The sequence below is a fragment of the Megalobrama amblycephala genome, linkage group LG4 (genome assembly GCF_018812025.1).
Source record: "Megalobrama amblycephala isolate DHTTF-2021 linkage group LG4, ASM1881202v1, whole genome shotgun sequence".
Lineage (NCBI taxonomy): Eukaryota > Metazoa > Chordata > Actinopteri > Cypriniformes > Xenocyprididae > Megalobrama > Megalobrama amblycephala.
The window spans coordinates 14,622,444-14,648,208 of record NC_063047.1 but is presented as its reverse complement, the minus strand read 5'-3'; positions in this window follow the sequence as shown (position 1 = coordinate 14,648,208).

Genomic DNA, 25,765 nt, shown 5'->3' with positions numbered 1-25,765 from the left:
ACGTCATATTTAGTTCGTTCAACAAAATAACAGTCCTCTGCCGCTATATCAGTAGATGTCATAAATCGGCTTTCTTCTGTGCAATAACGCGTATTTCACAGAAATATTTATTTCAGAAATGTTAATCAGCACACAGACTGTTGTAATGCTGTTTGTAGTTTAATATGCATAGTGAAACTGCACTACCCACACAGATTTAAAAAAAAAAAAAAAAAAAAACAACTAGTTTTTATTTTATTCTATTTTGAATAAATAGAATAAATCACAATAAATAAGTAGTGTAAGCAATTTTGAAAAACGAACAATAGCTCATCTCTCTTTATTTATTTATTTTATATAGCCTAACATTGCCTGCTGAATATAGGCTAATGTTAATAACCCTTTGGTTAAAAGATTGAGGGAATATGTAAAGATCAAACATTAAAGATCAAAATTACAGCTACATAGCTATTTTAGTTATGACAAAAATAATATATAAATGTTAAGCCAAAACGAATTAATTTAAAGCTGAATTGAAACAGAATCCGGCGTTATAACTACCTCTCTAATTTGACACAAATCCAAATGTTTCAATATTCACGATTCACTATTTATTATTTAAACGCTTTTATTGTAGCCTACACAGACTACTTAAAATGAGCAGTATAACTTTTTATATATTTGGTTGAATGTAGCCTATGTTATTTTGACATTTAACAGGCTGTGATGTCAAGTTACTAAAACTGATGTTGCGCGTGAGGCGCCGACGCGTTCACTTGAATTTTCTTATCCTAAAAGCGGAAACAACTTAAAATACTCAGACATTTATGGTCAAATATATGCAACACCATTCGAATCTGTGAAGGGTTAAATAGGCCTATTATTTTTGTACACTCACTCATCAAAACGTACACGGACCCACGAACCTGTATCGCGATGTTAGAAGGCAGAATCGCGACACACCCCTTCCAACTCCCAGAGTTATCCTTCCTGTCCAGATCCAATGCTACCACATTTTTAAATTACTATAATTATTAGGGGTGTAACGATTTATCGTAGATGGTGTGTCTCAATCAGCTCTCTAGTTAAGTGTTTCGGGCACACATTGAATCTTGCAAGCAGGTTTAAACGTTTCTCATGTCAGTCTCTTGCATGGTCGCGTGAGAAACGTCGTGGCTTTCTTTCACCGCAGTGCACAGCAACAGCTGTGCTCACAGAAAAGCAAAAGACGCTTGCGATGCTTTGCTTTAAGAAGTTCTGTGGGACCGTTCACATTGCGTATTTTCCGCGTGTAAGTCAGTTATTATTTTCAAATGTAGCCGCGCGGCAGGCGCGCTCATAATGGGATCAACGCGGTCGCGACGCATATGCAATTCTCAACTTCTCAGAATGCCGCAAGCGCACCGCAGGTCGTGTGACAAGAATCAACCGATCAGCTATGGCCTTTCCGTAACAAAACATCAAAAGCTCAGCTGAACAGCTGATCATAGCTGTACATGGTGGTTTTTATATCTTATCTCTATCAATATAGCTCGTAGTAAAACTAATGCAAGGGCTAGAAATCATTTATCCTTTGCAGAAACATCCTGATCCTCTTGGAGAGCTCAGTTCATGGTTGCATAGCAACGACCGACGCCACGGGAGCGCAAGCGCTTTGGAAAGAAGGAGAAGCGGTGCGGCCGCGCCTTCCACGCGTTTTTAGACGCGATATGTGAACGGCCCCTATTCATAATTCTAAGTTCATGTTAAATTTAACATTTTTTTTTTCAGTGACAGACAGCCCTATTCAACTGTTAATTTGAATACAGAAGGTTTTTATTAAAATTTTATATTTATTTATTTTATTGAAATGTGATCTTGTATGTACAACAAGGAAAATTATTGAAATTTGTTCATGTTTTTTTAATAAATCTTGTTTGAATTTTAGTTTCATTTTGTTCAAAATATCGTGATACGTATTGTATCGTGAACTCCGTATCGAGATACGTACCGTATCGTGACCTGAGCGTATCGTTACACCCCTAGCCTATATGTATTTATTTATTGTAAACTTTATTATTAAGTGAAGTAAACATTTAGCTGGCAAGATATATGAGCGCATGTTTTATCCGGCGATCAGATGCGTGTCAAAGTTGTGTTCGTTACTATAGCAACAGTAGAATCCGGGTACAGTGTGTTTCAGAATCAATCATTGTAAAAAGAACTTTTATGTCGTGATCACGAGAAAAAACTCTGCTGTCTCCTGTGTGTATGGGGAAAGGGGAGGGACAGAGAGAACCGGCTAGACAAACTCCTACATTTAAATAACATATAGAAAATATCTGCTTGACGACTTATTATGGAGCTGGGGGATCAAGCCCAAATAAGCAACTACACTTTAGAAACAAGCCCAAAAAAAACGCGACCCGCGACTACCGATATTTGTAAGCGACTTTACAGAAAAACAAGCCCAAAGTCGCTTATAATAAGCGGACTTGGCAACACTGTTGTCAATCAAACTCCCCAAGCGCTCTTTGATGACGTGGCTGATTACGTTTCTGGTGATAATCTGTCAATCATCGCCCTGACAATGTGATTGGTTTGTTTTTTGGAAATCTGGAGTATTGCACATCTTTTTAATGGAAGATAGGAGGAAGACAGTTTAACGCACATGATAAAAATAACAAACACATTATGTATATATATATATATATATATATATATATATATATATATATATATATATATATATATATATATATTTAAATGAGTACGGAAAATAAAGTTGGTTTAATCTAAAAGTCTTTAGAATTATAGAATAATCTGGCATCGTTCTGAAGGCAGCTGCCTGCGCTTGAGATGCTCTGTTGAATATTATGTTAAGTACACAAACAATATGTTAAGCGTACATTTATTGAACAATGATTGATTAGCCTATATTAGGGCTGTAACGATATGCGATATGAAACCGAAATCGCGATACGCAGGTCCACGAAGGTCCGTGTACGTTTTGATAGTTTGTTTTCCAATTTGAAATGAAATACGCAGAAACGAGAAAACGGTCGTTTCCCGTTTTTTTGTTTGTTAAAAAAAACGGAAAAACGAGATTTTGACTCGATTTTCGTTTTTTCGGGTCACGGATAGAAAACGGAAACACGACTTCAAAACTCGTTTTCCACATGTGGGCGGTCATTACACGCCCCTTTCAGCCGATTGGTCAATCAAATCTGAGCCAGTGACGTCATATTTAGTTCGTTCAACAAAATAACAGTCCTCTGCCGCTATATCAGTAGATGTCATAAATCGGCTTTCTTCTGTGCAATAACGCGTATTTCACAGAAATATTTATTTCAGAAATGTTAATCAGCACACAGACTGTTGTAATGCTGTTTGTAGTTTAATATGCATAGTGAAACTGCACTACCCACACAGATTTAAAAAAAAAAAAAAAAAAAAACAACTAGTTTTTATTTTATTCTATTTTGAATAAATAGAATAAATCACAATAAATAAGTAGTGTAAGCAATTTTGAAAAACGAACAATAGCTCATCTCTCTTTATTTATTTATTTTATATAGCCTAACATTGCCTGCTGAATATAGGCTAATGTTAATAACCCTTTGGTTAAAAGATTGAGGGAATATGTAAAGATCAAACATTAAAGATCAAAATTACAGCTACATAGCTATTTTAGTTATGACAAAAATAATATATAAATGTTAAGCCAAAACGAATTAATTTAAAGCTGAATTGAAACAGAATCCGGCGTTATAACTACCTCTCTAATTTGACACAAATCCAAATGTTTCAATATTCACGATTCACTATTTATTATTTAAACGCTTTTATTGTAGCCTACACAGACTACTTAAAATGAGCAGTATAACTTTTTATATATTTGGTTGAATGTAGCCTATGTTATTTTGACATTTAACAGGCTGTGATGTCAAGTTACTAAAACTGATGTTGCGCGTGAGGCGCCGACGCGTTCACTTGAATTTTCTTATCCTAAAAGCGGAAACAACTTAAAATACTCAGACATTTATGGTCAAATATATGCAACACCATTCGAATCTGTGAAGGGTTAAATAGGCCTATTATTTTTGTACACTCACTCATCAAAACGTACACGGACCCACGAACCTGTATCGCGATGTTAGAAGGCAGAATCGCGACACACCCCTTCCAACTCCCAGAGTTATCCTTCCTGTCCAGATCCAATGCTACCACATTTTTAAATTACTATAATTATTAGGGGTGTAACGATTTATCGTAGATGGTGTGTCTCAATCAGCTCTCTAGTTAAGTGTTTCGGGCACACATTGAATCTTGCAAGCAGGTTTAAACGTTTCTCATGTCAGTCTCTTGCATGGTCGCGTGAGAAACGTCGTGGCTTTCTTTCACCGCAGTGCACAGCAACAGCTGTGCTCACAGAAAAGCAAAAGACGCTTGCGATGCTTTGCTTTAAGAAGTTCTGTGGGACCGTTCACATTGCGTATTTTCCGCGTGTAAGTCAGTTATTATTTTCAAATGTAGCCGCGCGGCAGGCGCGCTCATAATGGGATCAACGCGGTCGCGACGCATATGCAATTCTCAACTTCTCAGAATGCCGCAAGCGCACCGCAGGTCGTGTGACAAGAATCAACCGATCAGCTATGGCCTTTCCGTAACAAAACATCAAAAGCTCAGCTGAACAGCTGATCATAGCTGTACATGGTGGTTTTTATATCTTATCTCTATCAATATAGCTCGTAGTAAAACTAATGCAAGGGCTAGAAATCATTTATCCTTTGCAGAAACATCCTGATCCTCTTGGAGAGCTCAGTTCATGGTTGCATAGCAACGACCGACGCCACGGGAGCGCAAGCGCTTTGGAAAGAAGGAGAAGCGGTGCGGCCGCGCCTTCCACGCGTTTTTAGACGCGATATGTGAACGGCCCCTATTCATAATTCTAAGTTCATGTTAAATTTAACATTTTTTTTTCAGTGACAGACAGCCCTATTCAACTGTTAATTTGAATACAGAAGGTTTTTATTAAAATTTTATATTTATTTATTTTATTGAAATGTGATCTTGTATGTACAACAAGGAAAATTATTGAAATTTGTTCATGTTTTTTTAATAAATCTTGTTTGAATTTTAGTTTCATTTTGTTCAAAATATCGTGATACGTATTGTATCGTGAACTCCGTATCGAGATACGTACCGTATCGTGACCTGAGCGTATCGTTACACCCCTAGCCTATATGTATTTATTTATTGTAAACTTTATTATTAAGTGAAGTAAACATTTAGCTGGCAAGATATATGAGCGCATGTTTTATCCGGCGATCAGATGCGTGTCAAAGTTGTGTTCGTTACTATAGCAACAGTAGAATCCGGGTACAGTGTGTTTCAGAATCAATCATTGTAAAAAGAACTTTTATGTCGTGATCACGAGAAAAAACTCTGCTGTCTCCTGTGTGTATGGGGAAAGGGGAGGGACAGAGAGAACCGGCTAGACAAACTCCTACATTTAAATAACATATAGAAAATATCTGCTTGACGACTTATTATGGAGCTGGGGGATCAAGCCCAAATAAGCAACTACACTTTAGAAACAAGCCCAAAAAAAACGCGACCCGCGACTACCGATATTTGTAAGCGACTTTACAGAAAAACAAGCCCAAAGTCGCTTATAATAAGCGGACTTGGCAACACTGTTGTCAATCAAACTCCCCAAGCGCTCTTTGATGACGTGGCTGATTACGTTTCTGGTGATAATCTGTCAATCATCGCCCTGACAATGTGATTGGTCCGAACAGTTTCTGTTCGGGCATAATTACTCCTCTACGGATCGAGTCCAGACCGAACTCCCCGACCTCAAAATGTTGTGGGCGGGGCTAAGTTCGGCTGGCATCCAGGCTATGACTTTGGCGCTCTGAACCACTGATTCATTATGCTCCGAATCTTCCTGAAGCAGTGTTTTGAAATCGGCCATCACTAAATAAGTCGTTATTTAGTTTTTTGTGGCGCACCAAAAATATTCTCGTCGCTTTATAATATTAATATTGAACCACTGTACTCACATGAACTGATTTAAATATGTTTTTAGTACCTTTTTCCTCTTGAGAGAGGAAATATCATTGTTCCCTATGCAGGCCTCACAGAGCCATCAGATTTCAACAAAAATATCTTAATTTGCGTTCCGAAGATTAATGAAGGTCTTACGGTTGTGGAACGGCATGAGGGTGAGTAATAAATGACAGAATTTTCATTTTTGGGTGAACTAACCCTTTAAGGACTGCAGCTTTAAGTAGCTAAGACCATAAAATGTCACTCCAATTATTATATTAGGTCCAAATGAAATAATACAATGTCCTACCTGCCTGTAAACGTATATTTTTACATACCCTCGCACACCCTGTTCGCACAGACATCATACATGGCAACCCGTGACGTTCTAACCGGAGCTGTTCAGTCAGACTCGGAATTATGCGTTTCCATGTCGACAGTATCAACACTGAATTGAATCTGCAGCAGTCAGGTACAAGCTCTCTAAGTTGTTTACGTTCATTAGTATTGTAATGTTATGTGCTTTAAGACGTGAGGGAGTTTAATGCCATCTCTTGTGATACTTGTGTGTGCATTCATGTGTTTTGGAGGTGGCGTGGCTTTGGATGGCAGGGATGTGGGAGGGTGGGATCGTATGCTTTCAGTGCTAGCAGGCTAACGTTAGCATTTCCCAGATCACCTTCGCACATTTAACTTAATTATAAATAGTTTTACTATAATGAATTGGATTTCAAGAGAAGGTCAAGACCTCTGAGGTGGGACAGAGGGATTCAGCAATTTGATGTTTAAAACTACTTTTCATGGAAGGTGAATGTAGTGTTAGATAACAATTTATCAAACATATATAAATAGGTATGATACCGAAAAAAGGTATTTGTGCCAAGAGCCACCAAAGTGCACCCTGTGACATTACTGTTGAACCAGCGGTAATTGCCTTGGTGGTCATTAGAGATTGGCTCATTAGCAGACCTGATAAAGGTAATTAAAAATCTATTCCAGGTATTAGCAAAGTACTGTATTGTATGTTAAGCAGTTTCATGAGCTACCTGTACAAGGCTTATCATGTCATATGTTATCAGTAGAGTCAGGAATGTTCATTTATTGATTATTGCTTTGCTGAATAACTGGTGCTGATGTGTGATAAGAAGCGTAAAGTCTGCATGAACCTCAGCACTTGCGCCCCTTAGGGTTAGGGTTAGAAATAACAAACCATAAGGCCAATCCTATTTATGTCTCAGTGTGTGAATCCGTCTATTTGATGCCTGTAAGACACACTGCCTGTTTTAAAAAAGGGAGCTGTCAATCATCCAGCTAAACCAGTGTCATTCACTCAGTGTCACTTCTAATGGAATCTTCCTCATGAACACACATGAACAAACAAGCCTGAACACGCTAAACCCCCAACACCTCTGACACAGAAACCATAAAATTTATATATAAAAATAATGCAGATACACAAACAGACCTCCAAACATAAACTGTGACACTTACTCTAGTTACGCAGCCATTTTGTCATCACTTATACAAATAGACATGGGACATACTCAAAGCTCACTCCTAAAATTAGTTGTGAGCCTAATAAATGTTACGATATGTAATGTTCCTGTTTGGCAGTGTTGAAAGGACAGATAATATTGTTTTTCATTTATGTAACCAGTAGTCCAGTGCACACCCTTTCAAATCCTTTCCTCAAAACACTGAACTTAAACTCGGAGTGCTATTGACCGCAAAAGGTCAAGGTAATTCATTAAAGCTATTGTCGTTCATTTGTTTGGCTTTGGCTGGAATCCATTTCCTTTACCCTGTTTTGTTCTTCTCATTGGCGCTCTCTTGTTTTTATGACCTTGTGTTTGGAATTTTAAAGCCTTTCTAGCGACAATCTTCATTCTTCAGCTTCAGTGGATAAAGGAGGTGCATGCATAACCACACTGAGAAAACATAGCCACACGTTCATAGACACAAACGTACACGCATACCTGAAAAACATTCCATTCGGGGTAATACTGTGACCCGCAATCAGGACACAATAGGTATTGTGTGCCCTGCCTTTATCTGAGCAGTTGTGTGTTTCCCCTGATCGCCTGCTGAACCTGGCAGGAAGCTTGTCACAATGGCTAATAAATTTACAGGGCGATCAATGAGAAGCGTTATGGTGAGCCAAAAGGAGAGAGAGAGAGAGAGAGAGAGAGCGAGAAAACGGAGATGGTCAGTGTTTACTTAGGCCTGGTGTGCATTTCATAACCATAAATAAGAGGCACGTGAGCACACAATATACCCTACGCACAAACCGGCTTATACTTTCATAAACAGTAAATTATTGATGTGCTCATCTGGAACAATACAAAAAAACAAAACGCCTTACAGTAACTCTCTGGGTGAACAAGGGACATGCTATATTTTCCTTTGATTTGCTGTGCTCTTTATTAAAATGCCCTTAGCTTTGCATATGTAGAATTATGATGATGCCGTGGCCTTTCTGTTCTGCTTTACAGTGCTGTAATTATTGTTGAATTGCATTTTGCTGTGCTTCAACAAGCTATGCAGCTTCATGCTCTGTCATACCTGTGTTAATAACATTGAATAATTAAATAAAAGTCATGATGTTTTTTTTCATACGCTTGGCCATATAGCCTTTGCCGCTTTTCCAGTAATGTGCTACATTTTTCAACAAGTAGCAGTGTAGCACGACCAAAAGGTATCGCTGTTTTGTCTGAGCTGAGGGAATAAAACATGTTCTCATCTCTAAAGTCAGAATTGGTTGGGTTTTTTATATGCAGTGCTGGAAATTTTGAAGAGGTTCGTACAAAATGCATGTTTTTTTTAGTACTGTCCTGAATAAGATATTTTATAAAAATAAAAGTTGAATTTATAAAAATTACTCCATTCAAAAGTTTACATACACTTGATTTTTTTTAATACTGTGTGTCGTTGCTTGGATGATCCACGACTGTTTTTTTTTTGGTTTTATGATGGTTGTTCATCCTTGTTTGTCCTGAGCAGTTATACTGCCCAATTTTCTTCTGAAAAATCCTCCAGGTCCCGCAAATTTTTTGGTTTTCCAGCATCTTTTGTATATTTGAACCCTTTACAGCAGTGACTGCATGATTTAAAGGTGCCCAAGAATGCTTTTTCACAAGATGTAATATAAGTCTAAGGTGTCTCCTGAATGTGTCTGTGAAGTTTCAGCTCAAAATACCCCATAGATTTTTTTTAATTAATTTTTTTAACTGCCTATTTTTGGGGCATAATTAACAATGCACTGATTTACACTCGGCGCCGCCCCTTTAAATCACGTGCTCCCTGCCACACAAGCTCTCGACTATATTACAGTGCATTTACAAAGTTCACACAGCTAATATAACCCTCAAATGGATCTTTACAAGATGTTCGTCATGCATGCTGTATGCATGCTTCGAATTATGTGAGTAAAGTATTTATTTGGATGTTAACGTTTTATTCTGAGTGAATTTGAGGCTGTCCTCCGTGGCTAACGGCTAATGCTGCACTGTTGGAGAGATTTATAAAGAATGAAGTTGTGTTTATGCATTATACAGACTGCAAGTGTTTAAAAAATGAAAATAGCGACGGCTCTTGTCTCCGTGAATACAGTAATAAATGATGGTAACTTTAACCACATTTAACAGTACATTAGCAACATGCTAACGAAACATTTAGAAAGACAATTTACAAATATCAGTAAAAATATCATGCTATCATGGATTATGTCAGTTATTATTGCTCCATCTGCCATTTTTCGCTGTTATTCTTGCTTACCTAGTCTGATGATTCGGCTGTGTGCAGCTCCAGACGTTAATACTGGCTTGTGTAATCCCTTGAACATGGGCTGGCATTATGCAAATATTGGGGGCGTACACCCCGACTGTTACGTAACAGTTGGTGTTATGTTGAGATTCGCCTGTTCTTCGGAGGTCGTTTAAACAAATGAGATTTATATAAGAAGGATGAAACAATGGGGTTTGAGACTCACTGTATGTCTTTTCCATGTACTGAACTCCTGTTATTCAACTATGCCAAGGTAAATTCAATTTTTGAATCTAGGGCACCTTTAAAGATCCATGTTTTCACGCCGAGGACAACTGTGGGACAGGAAACGCAATGCATTAAGAGCTGGGGGGGGGGGGGGGGGGGGGGGGGGGGGGCTTTTGAACAGGATGAAAATGTGTACATTTTTCTTTTGTTTAAAGATCATTTTTTTCATTTATTACTGCCCTTCAGAAGCTATAGAAGATACTTACATGTTTCCCAGAAGACAAAATAAGTACAGTTTACCCTGATCTTCAAATTCAAAAAGTTTACACCCCCGGTTCTAAATGCCTTGTGTTTCCTTCTGCAGCATCACAGAATGTTTTCATCTTTTGTAATAGTTGCATGAGTCCCCCAGTTGTCCTCAGTGTGAAAAGATGAAATATATATATATATATATATATATATATATATATATATTTAACTTATATAGGGGTTATAGGACTACCTTCTCTATTTGTCCCATACCAGCTACTGTGTTCAGCTATAGATAGGCCCCAGATGGCACAAGATGAAAGACTTCTTATCAGTGTCTCTTGTGTCAGGGAGGAAGAGGCCACTCCCTGTCTTATCATCCTCGTCCGGAGGGGTCCATGACATCACAGAGGGCCCCTACGTGCAATTGATTACAAATGTGTCTTCATAATGCTGGCTCATCACACTGTCTTGTCTGTTCAGAGCACAGAGCATGAATGGAGCTATGCCAATGGCAATTTCAGTATCTATTTTTATAACTTGTGTACAGGCCACACACATGGGCTGACACACGAGAAAAGTTTGTATTCCCATGACACATGCAATGAAAAAAGAGTATTACACAAACTGAAATGGTTAATAACATGAAATGAAAACGGACCATATTTATTTTGTAAATACACATTTGTGGCCTGTTTTTGATCACTTCTTTGGTGCAATGGTGGGAAAAAAAGTATTTAGCTTGAATTTTAAGTTTTACTATATAGACATGTGAAGAGTCCAGGTAGTGTAATATATTCAGTGTTTTAGTGAGCTTTTTTTTTTTTTTTTTTTTACCTCTCCCGCGTGTGTTAGCTTCTCTTCTGCTACTCTAGGAGCTGTTGTGAATGTGTTGATTGGGTTGCTTACATTCTGCTAATGAACTGCAGATCACTAATATTCCTGCCAGGATTCACTTAGAGCACTGGTCTCAGATTAGCCCTCAGCACATGGATTCCTATTAACACTGTAATAAGGCAGCTTAGAAAACTGTTCTCAGAACAAAGAGTTTTTCTTGTTTACTTGACAGGTTTGCTTTGAGAAAATATGCAAAAGGAAATCACAACTTCCCAACATTTTGGGGTAGCCTATATCCTGTTTAATTATGTTTTTGAATAAATGGCTTGAAAGTAAATAAATACAATAATGGGTTGGCTGTATTGCAGAAACAGTAAAAGGAAATTTTATAGGCTACAATACTGTGACATATGCGGGGAATGAATATATCTTAATTTATTAAGCCTATAAAAAATAATGAATGTCAAATTGACAATCAGTTAATAAGTTACAGACACAAAACATATTTTAATTTTGATCATCGGACATCACTAAAAATAATGATAACCTCAGTAAGTAAAGTGAGTCAGATGTACCGGCTCATAAGAGTCATTTGGACGTAAATCAAAAAACGCTGGTGGCATAAAGTCTTTGTTTCTGCATACATTTTGTGTCTTCACAAAGACAACTCAATAGAAATAAGTTTCTTCACATGCACCAGCATGTTCTTTTATATTGCATCACATTTAGTAAAGCCTGCGAATTCACACTTACAACCAACATTTGATTGATTGATTGATTGATTGATTGATTGATTCTTTTTTTTTTTTTGCAGTTCAGTATCGCCGAAAACCAGGACTCTGGACTCTCTTAACATAAGCTGAGCCCCCTCTTAAGATCTACTAAATGATCGGTAAGGTGCCTCAGATTCCGATACACTTCATGATTTGCTTCAATGTGCACTGTGATTGATACAAACAAATTAATTTATATTTACCTTGTGTAAACACTGCATCTTGTTGCCATTTTCTTCAAAGGGATAGTTCACCCAAAAAATCGTCGTTCCAAGCCCATAAGACTTTTTGAAAAAATAAGAGAACTTTGTGTCCCTCCATTGACAGCTATACAACTGACACTTTGACGCTTCAAAAAAGTAAACCATATAAATTGAGTGGTTTAGTTAATATTTTCTGAAGAGACACGATCGCTTTATATGATGAACAGCTTGAATTTAGGCTTTTATTCACATATAAACTTTCATCAACTCACTCATCAGTTGTGGTAAACGGAAGCTCAAGTATGTTTGCTTGATGTGTGAGAACAAATGAGGTTCATTCTCGTGTGTTACGCAGCATGTTTGAGCTTCTGCAGTTGGTTTGTTCTCGCACGTCAATCATGTGCGATTGAGCTTCTGTTTATGTTCGATGATCAATGTTTATTTGTGAATAAAGGCCTAAATTAAATCTGTTCATCGTACAAAGTGATCAAGTCTCTTCAGAAAATTGGGACTAAACCACTCAATTCATATGGATTAGTTTTATGAACTTTTTTGAAACGTCAAAGTTGCGTAGCTGTCTATGGAGGGACAGAAAGCTCTCAGATTTCATCGAAAAGATCTTCATTTGTGTTCCAAAGATGAACAAAAGTCTTACAGGTTTAGAACGACATGAGGGTGAGTAATTATTAATGATAGAATTTTCATTTTTGGGTAAACTAACTTTAAGCTGTCAGTATTACGTTTCCCATATGCCAGTCTTTATGTCCCCTTATGCATAAAGACTGGCATATGGGAAACGAAATTTGCTCTGAGCTAAATATCATATTCTATATTTCTTACACATTTAGCTCAGAGCAAATAAAAAAAGCTTAAAACCCAAAAGAATGAGACCAAAACTGAGGTCAGGCTCTTAATCACACAGTATATCTGTGGTGTGTGTTCTCCCATGTATTTAGCATTCCTGCATGCAAGTTGCCTTTCTCTTTTCTGTGTTCCTCTTCTCTTTCCCTCTGTTTCTGCCACCATCCAGAAAGCAAACACGCAGGAGGGTAATTACAAAGGACTCAGCGACTAAAAATATTGACCACAACTGCACTGTGAAGAGATGCATTGAGATCTGGTTACACTGGGCCCTCATTCCATAACTAACTGCAGGACTCTAGATGTTTGTTAAAGTGTGCACAGAGGCTGAAAGTTTACTGAAAGTTGACAGTTTATATGTCACCCTGAAATGTTTTATGCTGAACTGACTCAGTTTGTTTCAATTTTTAAACCAGTATCTGCAGCAATTGTTACACAGAGTATACCTGCACTCACAAACACTGCTGACATGTGTGCATCTAGATACATCCTTTCCCAAACACACACAAAAAACTCCCTGGGTGCGCACACACTTTCATTATAGCCTTATCGATCATCCCCCCTCTTGTTCGTCCAAGGGATTATGACTTCAAATAGCTCCCCTCAGAGCCTCTAATAGAGACCATGAAACAAAAACTGTCAGAGGAAGGTATAAAACAGACAGGATATATAACGGAATGCTTGTCGCAGTATCTCTGTCTGTCTCTCTGTCTGTCTGTCTATCTATCTATCTATCCCTACCTACCTACCTACCTACCTACCTATCTTATAGTTCATTGCAATATGGAGGTAGATATCAGAATTCAGTGCACAGACTGTGAGTGTGACTGGCAGACTCTGAGACTGGAGCTGGGTTAGAGGAGGTCAGTCAAAGTGTCTCTGTCTACAAACGCAGGCTGAAGCAGTCTGGAAGCAATGACGAACACATTACCATGACTGAGCAACCTTGCTGCAATGAGACTCGTCTAGGATGGAGATGCTTGATGCATTATTAAACTCACTGATAAAAGACTCTCTCTATTCCTATAATCTATGTATCTCTCTCTCTCTCTCTCTCTCTCTCTCTCTCTCTCTCCTTCTGCAGGCTAAATTTAGTGTCTTTGTTCCAGTACAAAATGTGAATACTCCAGATGGGAATCTGGGGAGAGAGATGTCAGATCTAATATATCGGAACTAAGCAGCTTTGCAGCAAAGAAAACAGAGTTTATCAATGTTTGCATGTTTTTCGTGCCTGTCTGTGTTTACACCAGAGTGCGTCTGTAGAGAGTAAGAGAGGATCAAAAAAAAAAAAAAAAAAAAAAAAAAAAGAGGCAGTACTCAATATAAACAATTTTTAAGGGGGCACTAGATCCTGGTTGTGTTTATCATCATTAAACTGTAAGATGTGTTAATGGTATAGTTTCAGTTCAGCATGCAAGGGCTTATACTGTGTGACGGTTTCGGGATGTGCACGCACCATTTTAATTACTATCAGGTGAATGAAATGTTGACCAATCAGGAGAAAGGATGATGCGGAGGGTATAAAAAGGAAGCGGAAAAGAAGAGGCCGGTAACAGTTGACTACACAGTTGAGTCAATTGTCACAGCTCCCGTTTCTCTTCATTCACGCCTAAATCTTTCGCCTGTTACTAAAGATTTCCGTGATAGTAATTAAAATGGTGCGTGTACGTCCTGAAACCATCACAACTGTTTACACTACTGTTGAAATGTTTGGGTCAGTAAGATTTTGTTTTTGAAAGAGTCTCTTATGCTCAGCAAAGCTGGATCAAAAATACAGAAAAAACAGTAATATTGTGAAATGTTATTACAATTTAAAATAACTGTTTTCTATTAAATATATTTCAAAATGTAATTTATTTCTGTGTTGGCATCATTACTCCAGTCTTCGGTGTCACATTCTTCAGAAATCATTCTAATAAGCTAATTTGGTGCATAAATGTTGAAAATAATTGTGTTGCTTAATATTTTTGTGGAAACTGTGATACATTTTTATAGGATTATTTGATGAATAGAAAGTTTAAAAGAACAGCATTTATTTTAAACCGAATCGTTTAGTCACAGTGTAAGTGTCTTTACTTACTTTTGATTAATGCAATAAAAGTATTTCTTAAAAAAAATCATATTGACCCCAAACTTTTTAATTGTAGTATATATGTAAATGTGCGTGTGTGAAACATGACTCTGTATCTGCATTTGTGTTTGATTGTGTACTTACTTTGACCATGAACGTGTTTTATGTGAGCGTCCTGCTGTTTTTTGATGCATGTTGGTGGTTTGACGTTCTTGCCTATTGTGCCCCATTGATGTGGTCAAACTTACATCCTAAAACAGCAGGGATGAGGGGGTCAAAAGTCATGGAGGTCAGCTGTGACATGGTCTTTACCTTCCTGCACGGCACACTCCAGACTTCTCCTTGGCTCCAAAAACAATAACAAAAATGTGTGTGTGCATATTTGTGTCCATGCCGGTCTTGCAAAATGTCTGAAGCTTGCAAAAGACATGATGACCGTATATGTATGCTCTGTATATTTCAGCTTCAAACATGCTCATGCTTATTTGAACAGACACAAAGCATTGTTGGTTCGATTAAGGGTTCAATTATAATCCAAAAATTTCCAGTCAGTGGGGCCCAATGTTGTTTTTGACTTCCAATGTATGGACAAAACAATTGAAACATTATTCAAAATTTGTGTTCCGCAGAAAAAAGAAACATACAGGTTTGGAACTACACAAAGGATTAGTAAATGATGACAGATTTTTCATTTTTGTGTGAACTACCGCTTGAAAAGAGATCAGGCCAAAGAAAGCGAAAGAGACAAAGAGACCTAGCATATTCAATCCACATCATACTGACATTGTGAAGCCCACAGCCAAAAGTTCTATTTTCATTTGCCACTCTGCGTCCTTGTGGTATGGAAATGATAGACCTGGCCTGGAATATTGTATTCAGTCACTTATCTGTGTGACCGCATTCATGTGTGTGGTCAATAGCTAGAATAACTCTCCACAACATGACGATGTTGTGGAAATGAGAAACAGTTTGGGGATTCTTGTTTACGTGTCCTGGAGTCACTCGGAATGACAAACAGGAAGGGGTTGTGGAGAGTGGTGGAGCAACAAGGAGTCAACTCAATGAAGATCAGCCTCAATAGTGATACTGACCTCTAGGCCATGAACAGGACAGGATCTGTTTCTATCTGAGCGGTTTGAGTCATCTTAGAATGGTTTAGTCCTGGATATACAAATCTAAATCTATATACAAAATGTATATATAAATCTATATACAAAACACATCAGGGTTTTTTTTAACAGCGTACAGTTTTAGAACTAACCACCCAGACATAGAAATTCACAGAGAAGCCAGTGCCTCTGTAATTCATTATCATGAGATAAAGTAACAGTGTGTCTCTAGCCCTCATATTAGGTTTTGTTAAAAATACTGGGTGACCTATGATGATCTTCTTGAATTATTGTCACTTTTTTTATTTAGGGTCATGAACATGCCTGCAAAGTGTCGACACACTGATGAGATTTGGAATGTGCATACTAAATTTCTATTACGATTATGATGTTTTCAGGTAAGTTTGCATACTTTCATGGTTAAAGGCTTTTTTGCCTTTATTTAGATAGGACAGCATGAGGACAGAGGAAATCAATGGAGAGGAGAAAGGGGAATTGGACCTAGAAAGGACCTTGAGTCTGGACTCTAATTTGGGTCACCTGTAGTGCAAGCGCACTGTATGTCGGAGCACATGCCCACAATACCATATGAGATTACACGTATGCATTCAGCAGATGGTTTTGTCCAAACAACCTTACACTGCATTAAAGGCATACACTTTTTATATCAGTTCATGTATGTTCTTTTTTTGCTGGGAATCAAACCTATGATCTTGGCATTGCTAGCGCCATGCTCCACTGTATGAGCTTCAGGAAAGCAAGAAGTTTTCTTAAGTGCTTTTCTACACTTCCTTTTAGGGCTGCACCATATTGAAGAAAAAATGCAATATTCTTATTAAATAAAGCAATATTCGACATTAAAGCACACAGACGGAAGCAGGTTTATAGGCTGCTGTCACTTTAAGAGCTGCACAGATCCAATATATTGTTACACGCACACTTTCTTTCTTAACTTTTTACTCCACTTAAGACATAACTGACCACGTTTATGTGAATACTCACCAAGACGGGCATTTTGACATCATTTCTGTGGAAGAGAACTGAATTCGTAATCACGCGCTTTCCAAGAGGCGGCTTTCTGTGTGCTTGAATACTTTGATTATTGAATTTAATAACATTAAGCATGTCACACATATGTAAGATTCATGTGTTCAGTCTACTCTCTGCGTCGACCTAAAACTTGAACTTTTTAGAGAATTAAAATCAGGCAGTTACCTCAAGTCATTGCAAAATGCATACTGTCATACATAACCTACATTTGCGATATTTCAATCGTTTAAATATATCGCGCGGCCCTTGTTTGAAATGTTTGTTTAAAAAATAGTCGTTAAATACACTTTTAAATATATGTTCTCATGTTTCATTTGTAATGTGTGATAAGTATTAATTTCAGGTTTCTGTTTTCACCTGATTCTTTTTTTGTTTCTCATAGAGTGATTTTTGGTGAATTGTATTGAATTCAAATTAATTCGTCCCCTACCATAATGTTCGTACCCAACTCTAGGAGTTGCTGTAAGTATTTCTGCTCTTCAAAAAGCAGTGTGAGCATCAGGAGGGAATGTTATGCACAGAAACCAGCAAAGCCAGAGATGAAGCTTCAGCTTTGAACAGAATTTCAGTGTGGTGGAAAGTACTAAATAAATTGGCTAATGAGACTGTATTTCTATCATGGTGGAATGAGCTATTAGCGAATGGCTTTGAAAGGGATGTTCTCAATCTCTGACACATACAGTATATCTTCAAACTAGAATTCATGGAATGCTTTTCCCCAGAGCAGGTGCTTCCTGAAACCTCAGCCAATTCATGTGCTCCTAATTGAAGATCATCTGTGGGACTGTAAATGCACGTCTGTATATAAAGAGAGAAATATAGTCATGTGTGTGTGTGTGTCTAGTTATCAGTGTTATCTGAACTGCTAAAACACTATAAATTGTAATGTAATTTTATTTGCCCACAATTGAGCTTTTGCAACTAAAACATACCACGCACCTTGTTATCAGGTTCATACATGGATGTATTTAAAAGAAGCCCCAATTTATCATAGAAAACACACTGTGGCCAAAGAAATGATAATGTATTATCTGCCATACAGCTCTGTGGCTCCACCAAACAGGAAGGAAGGCATCAATAGCACGACCAGCTAGGCAAAGGATATCCACAGAGACAGTATGGAGCCAGAAAGACATTCTTTAAAGTCTCTGTTTATTAATTCAATGGTGGTAACCATTTTGCTTTTTGTTAACAGCATCAGAAGGGCTGCCTAAAAACACCTTCCAGAAAGGCAGCAAGAAGAACATCACAATGTAACATAACAACCTAAACAGCTCCGTGGAATACTTGATTCTGATTGGTTAATCATGCCGTCATTCATGACAATGCTGTACATCAGTCCACACATCAAATTGTAACTGGAGCTACTTTCATGTTTCTCGTATCACACACAGATCTTGTTTTATATGCAACTAGTGCAACTTCTGTATTACCTATTATTAATTAAACATTAATATTAATGTAATATTGTTGCAGCATTCATCTAGTTGCTTATTTGATAGTTTTTTTTCTTGATAGAAAAGATAATATACAGCTAAGATTATAAAATAATATTTCATGACCACATATTTATTTATTTCGAATCCAATATTAAGTGAGGCTGGAACACTTCGTATGCTGATACTTAAATAAACATGTGAACTAAAAGGAACATGTAAATATTGTGTGTGGGAAAAGTCAGCAGATGTATCTACTGCTGTGTCTTGGCTTGTTTCATCATGTAAAACAGTGAACAATAAAGTAGGGGAATAAATAAAAGTATAATGAGTGAGAAAGAGGGAACGCAAGAGAAAACAACCAAAGAAAGAGATAAAACAGACTAGGAAAACGAAATACTTTTCTGTGATCTTGAGTTTGATCTGCAAACACAGAATTAGAATGAGAAGAAAAAACAGCACCAGCTAGAGCAGGCCAATGAGAGGAAAAGAGACAGAGAGAGGATCAAACAAATAAACATAGCATGATGAATAAGTAATAGTAATATGAAAACATAATTGAATTGTACATGAGGGAGATGGATCATACGGCTATGTAGAATAAAACTTTATAGTCTTTGCAAAGTCTGGGGTTAAGTAAACACATTGTGCTTTCATTGCTGTGACCTATTCCTTTTATTCCTCTTTCTGTTAATCAGTCTCTCTCTCTCTCTCTCCCTCGACCCCCCCAGTTTTATACACAGGCCTTTTTAGCTGAGTCAGAGGCCATTCACCACTTGGGGCCATAACACCCTGTGACAGCTAAAAAGGCCTGTAGTCTCCCAGCTGCCAGAATCCTCTTATTCACTGCATCGGTCTCTCCCACTCTCACCATGGCTACAGTCAGTGACCACAAACATCATCAGCCAGAGCTGTGCACATCTCGACCTCAACCCAGCACTGCAGATGAGTACTAACTGTTAACTTTGATCCATTTTATGTTTAAAAAAAGAGTACTTTTAAATAAAGTGGATTTAAGAATCTGCTCTGACATTATCCTTTAAATGATGGATCTACTGAAGGCCAAATCCCTGTGTTGGAAAAATGAAACTTGAAGTTGAGTGGTATGAATTGCTATCAGGGGCCCATTTATCTTCTCACAGCAGTAATTGTGCAATTTAAGTTAATGGGGAGAACATTTGCCTCATATCCTTTGAGGCAAATTAAAATCTTTTACTAATACTTATATTAATGCTTCACAAATTAAACTTTTTCATTTTGTCATTAGAGGCCATTTTGACAATTATGGAGCTTTTATGATTTTGATCATGACAGTTGTTGAACAACAGCTGTTTTTTTCTACTGCTACTAATATTAATATCTTGAAGTATAAATGCTGTTGTGCAGACAGTGAAAGCATCTGTATCAGTATCTAAATTATGGTAGGTTTGATTGTATATACACTTCCTGTACAATCTCGCCATTTTGTGGTTCTGGCAGATGTAGATAGACACCATCAAAACCACAAACTGGCTTTGTGCCATTTGTTGCCTTTTTTTTGATAATTGTTGTGAGGAGCATATCACATTTGACATACTGATACAAGCATAAAATAAAAATGTAATTCACTGTGACAATTGGAATATTCTGGCCCTCATATTAACCTCAAGCCAAGTCTGTGGACCAATACAAATTAGTCAGTTCTCCGCTATGATTCTCAGTATGCCATGGATAGCACTTTAAAGGTGCCATGGAACGTCTTTTCAAAAGATGTAATATAAGTCTAAGGTAGAGCCCTGCGCGGGACTGATTTCCTCAACCCGCACCCGCCCGCTCCCGCTGAATGTCTGACCAGGACCGCCCGCTCCCGCAACCCGCGTGTTCCACTCCCGCCCGCGCCCGCAATGTTTGTGTCCAAACCCGCCCGCTCCCACGGACTTTCTCTCAGAGCTTGTGAAAACAGGCCTAAACAAATACTCTCAGACTAAATTCATTCAAGTTAATATCCAGAATAACAGACTTCAAACATGATTGCGTTTAAATAAGAAAGTAGCCGCAAAAACAAAGCACCACACGTGATAAAAACATTGGGTAGTTTTCTTAGCGTTATAAAACATTAACCGTTAAAACAAAACCACAACTAGCGGCACCTCAGTTTTTGAACGCAGGCTACTGCATACACACTCACCGAACGATTAACTAAACAAGCAGTTTAAATAACAGTTTAAGTAAATAAGCCAAAGCACAATACAAAATAACTTTAACTTATTAAATAAACACCTGTACATAGGACTTACAAAGTAGACTAGATGTAGCCTACTTAAACAAATTAAATATAAAACGAAATAAATAAAATAAATAGAATGCCTTAACAGGCTATTGCAAAAAAGAAAATAAATAATACTAATAAATAAATAAAAATAACGTAGCCTACTTAAACTAATGATCACTGGGCCTTGCATTACTTACTCCAGGAAAAGTATATTGCTGACTGACTGCGGTCGCAGACTTGTGCGTCTTTCTTCCATGATCCGCCCACACACACTGAGTGCCCTCTCTGGCGGTGCACTAGATCATGCGAGAATGCTCAAAATAAAACGCGCAAATTTTAAGAATTGTTTCCAAGTGTCTGACTTGTCTTGCTTTGCTTTTATCATTAAAGAGCCGCTTTAATTTTCCTCTCAACTTCATTTGTTGACCGTTTCTATTACTCACCAAATTCCACCATTCCCCGCGGGTCTCCCGCAAAGTTTTCTGACCGCCCACTCCCGCCCACAGCAAAGGTAAAACCGCCCGCTCCCGCGAGATTTGCGTTGGGTCCCGCGGGTCCCGCGGGAGCCCAAACCCAATGCAGCCCTATAGTCTAAGGTGTCCCCTGAATGTGTCTGTGAAGTTTCAGCTCAAAATACCCCATAGATTTTTAACTGCCTATTTTGGGGCATCATTAACTATGCACCGATTCAGGCTGCGCGGCCCCTTTAAATCTCTCTCTCGCTCCCTGCCCTCCCGAGCTCTCGACTATAAGTGCATTTATACAGTGTATAAACAAAGTTCACACAGCTAATATAACCCTCAAATGGATCTTTACAAGATGTTTGTCATTCATGCTGCATGCATGCATCGATTCCTGTGAGTATTGTATTTATTAGGATGTTTACATTTGATTCTGAATGAGTTTGAGGCTATATGCTCTGTGGCTAATGTGCTAATGCTACACTGTTGGAGAGATTTACAAAGAATGAAGTTGTGTTTATGAATTATACAGACTGCAAGTGTTTGAAAATAGCGACGGCTCTTGTCTCCGCGAATACAGTAAGAAACGATGGTAACTTTAAAGGTGCTAAAGAGGATGTTTTGTTTTATACATTTTTGCAATATTACTTGAAACTGTCTTTACTAACTGATAAAAGACTATTTATTAGGTGCACTGAAAGGAATAATATTAATATACATCATCTGTGCACGAGGTAGGGCCTTAAAAACATCAGCCAATCGTTTACGCGATGATTGGCCCTCTGGCTTGTCAATCACTGCCATGACATTCCTTGTGCGAGACGCGCGCAGCTGCGCGCTCCAGTAACTTTCCACACTCCACAGGCGCCGCATGCAATGTTTTTGTCAGGAGACAGGAGTAACAACTGCAGATTATGAGTTACCTGCAGTGAGTCCGACATAATGAATCCACTAACACGACACAGCGAATGCCGGTGGTAAACACTCGTGTTTCAATATTCGTGCATGAGTTTTGGGAGGCGTTCCTTTGAAATGAGCTGTGAAGGAGGGGGGTTGTTCTTACGCATGCGCTCATTTCAAAAACTCACTAACAGTCTTTGGTTTCTCAGTCGACAAAAAAGATCCTCTTTAGCACCTTTAACCACATTTAACAGTACATTAGCAACATGCTAACGAAACATTTAGAAAGACAATTTATAAATATCACTAAAAATATCATGTAATCATGGATCATGTCAGTTATTATTGCTCCATCTGCCATTTTTCGCTATTGTCCTTGCTTGCTTACCTAGTCTGATGATTCAGCTGTGCACAGATCCAGACGTTAATACTTGCTGCCCTTGTGTAATGCCTTGAACATGGGCTGACATATGCAAATATTGGGGTCATACATATTAATGATCCTGACAGTTACGTAACAGTCGGTGTTATGTTGAGATTCGCCTGTTTTCCGGAGGTCTTTTAAACAAATGAGATTTATATAAGGAGGAGAAAGCAATGGAGTTTGAAACTCAACGTATGTCTTTTCCATGTACTGAACTCTTGTTATTCAACTATGCCGAGGTAAATTGAATTTTTGATTCTAGGGCACCTATAAAAGCCATTTTGGCTGTTCAGGGTGTAATGATACATCCAAATTAACATGGGTGATTACATTTGACTAGGGGTAATGATACCCTAATGTCACGATTCAGTACATATCGCGGTTCTGAAATCACAATACGATATTATTGTGATACTCCAAGACATGGTAGAAGGTTAACAAAAAATGTACTATTGATTAAAATGCTACATTTGGTACTACATTGGGGGGTAGAAATGAATAGGCTTGGATTTGGTGCTGGTAACACAATGCACCAAGGTGACCAAAAAAACAACAACAAAAAACAACATTTTGAAGCTTAAAATACAGAATTATGCTTGCACTCTGTCACTGACTAGGTACATTTAAAATAATGTAGGCCATTTTTTACTCGTAACATAAGACATTTGACATTATCAGGACCCACAAATAATCCCCCATTACATTAATACATTATACGGTATACATATTACTTCCCATAACTAAAATAAACTGTAATAGCTACGTCCGAAATCGCATACTGTTGAGTAGGTACTACATTTGAATTTAAATTTACTTTGCAACCACTCAGAAAAAGTACGTTGTATATAGTATGAATGCGTGTAGTATGAATGAAATCCAGACGTACTACATCCGCCATGTTGTTACTGTCACATGACCTACCAGCATCAGTTATGTCCCTTCAATTCCATTCACAAATCCTCTCCCGTGGCCTCATGGTATAGTAAAGTGTCCATCGTATGCACACTTCAATATCTCGCCGGAAGTAGCAAGTCATCCCGGTATTTTTCTCCTACCGTTTTTCGAATACTGTAGGTGCGTCCCTACTTATGCACTACTCTATGATGTTTTTAAGTACAAATAGTGCAATAGTGTGTTCACACAGAAAATTCCAGAAAGAAAAAGTGCACTTTAACTACCCGGATGATGCACTAAATTAACGGAAAAACAAAGTGTCGCAGCTTTAATTACGTAGCGGAGAGGGAGGGGTATCGGACTCCATTGTTAAATGACAAAATAACCTTATACAATTCACGCACTACATGGATGACGAGTATAGTGCATAAGTACATAATGTATAAGTGCATAGTGTATAGTGTGTCATTTGAGACACAACTTATGAATTCGGATGTACTAGGCTTTGTTCACATAATGTTTTTCGCATACTATATAGTAGAGAAGTATTCGATTTCGGATGCAGCGAATGTGTTCATTCGAACAATATGATTCCATTCAGTGTTTGTGGTGATAGGAAATTGGCTATCACCTGTAATCTTTATTTAGTTTATTATGTTTTTGTAACAACTGTTACAAAAGTTACTAAAAATGTATTATTATTTGCTTACCTACAATTTAAATGGCCATTGACTTACATTACAACCCTTCATGGTGTCTACATGTGTAATTGTCTCAAAATGCATAATTTTTAAGGGGAAAAAATGGTAATGATTATATTATTGTTTTGAAGTAAAACACAATTAAGATTTTAGAGGGATTTTACCTATGACAGTGCTTTTTATTATTAAATTTCAACACTCAAACACAGTCAAAAAGCTTACAGTTACACAAGTAATCTTTGCTTTAACTTTGTTTGCTTAGGAGCGGAAAGTTTAAACAGTCACCAGAGTTCATTCGTATATATTGATTTAAAACTATTGTTTTAACCTCATCTCTCTCTCTCTCCCACATCTTCTCTATCTGTCCTTCTTGCTTGATTTTTAACAGCTTCCCTATAGCATGTTATGACCAGCAGGTCATAACACTTCTCCATCTGTCTCTCTTAGTGTCCTCCTCTTTCTCTATGTCATCATGTCCCCATGCCTCCATGTTCCCTTTTTTTTTTTTTTTTTTCCAGACTGATCTGTTATTTTATGTTTCTCATAAGCTATTTATTTAATTCTATTCTATTCTGTTGCGTAATCAGTTTTTCTTCTCTCTCCATCTGCAGCTGATCGTACCATTGCATGGATTAGCTTCTAAGCATCTTCTGTTTCTTCCAGTGTTATGGAAATTCAAACTAAATAGCTGGAGTGTGATCTCCTCAGTCTGATGAGACTGATACTCACTCCATCCTCATGCATACTATGCAAAAAAAAAAAAAAAAAAATCCAGTTCAAAAGTCTGCCCATGAGACTTTGTTTGTCTCTGGTTTTGATGAAATCAGTATGCAACAGCTTGCTTCTTTCATCTTTATTTTTAACAAGGATTTTGTGATTTATTCAGTGCATTCTATCAAAGAAATGTCTTTAAATATGTTTTAAAAAGTTCTTGAAACACACACACTTTTCTCTGTGCTCTGAGTCCGAAGTTCAGCTGCTTAACAGTGAGGAATGTGAAGGAAGATAAATGATATTGTGGAAGTCAAACAGGACTACCCCCTTTCCCCTTCCGTCTCATTGTGCTTATCATGTCATTATTTGAGGGACAGGAGTTACGGATGCTTCCTTTAGTGATAATACATGATATGAACCACAAAATACAAATACCCACGCAACTAACCTATTCTTTTTTTCTGAGTGTGTGTTTCTTTGATTTATCAGTCTAGGCATATGCATACTGATACTGATAGCCCATGCAGTGCAGAACTAAGCCAACCGACAGGAGCTCAGGAATTGTGGATGACAAATGTAACTTTAGGCATTTGGTTTGTTTTACTTATCTGTGATCCAGCCTTCGCTAGAAGAAAGCAGCTGATACAGCAGGAGGCAGATAAAGGATGCTTGGTTCCTCATTGCACAGCCTGTGACCAGTACATAGGATATGAGATTTGCTAGCATGCAGATCATTCATGAAGGTTACTGACGACCACAAGGTCATTTATAGAATGTGGACCCAGCGTTACACTGCAGGAAAGCATCAAAACATATATAAAAGTATCAC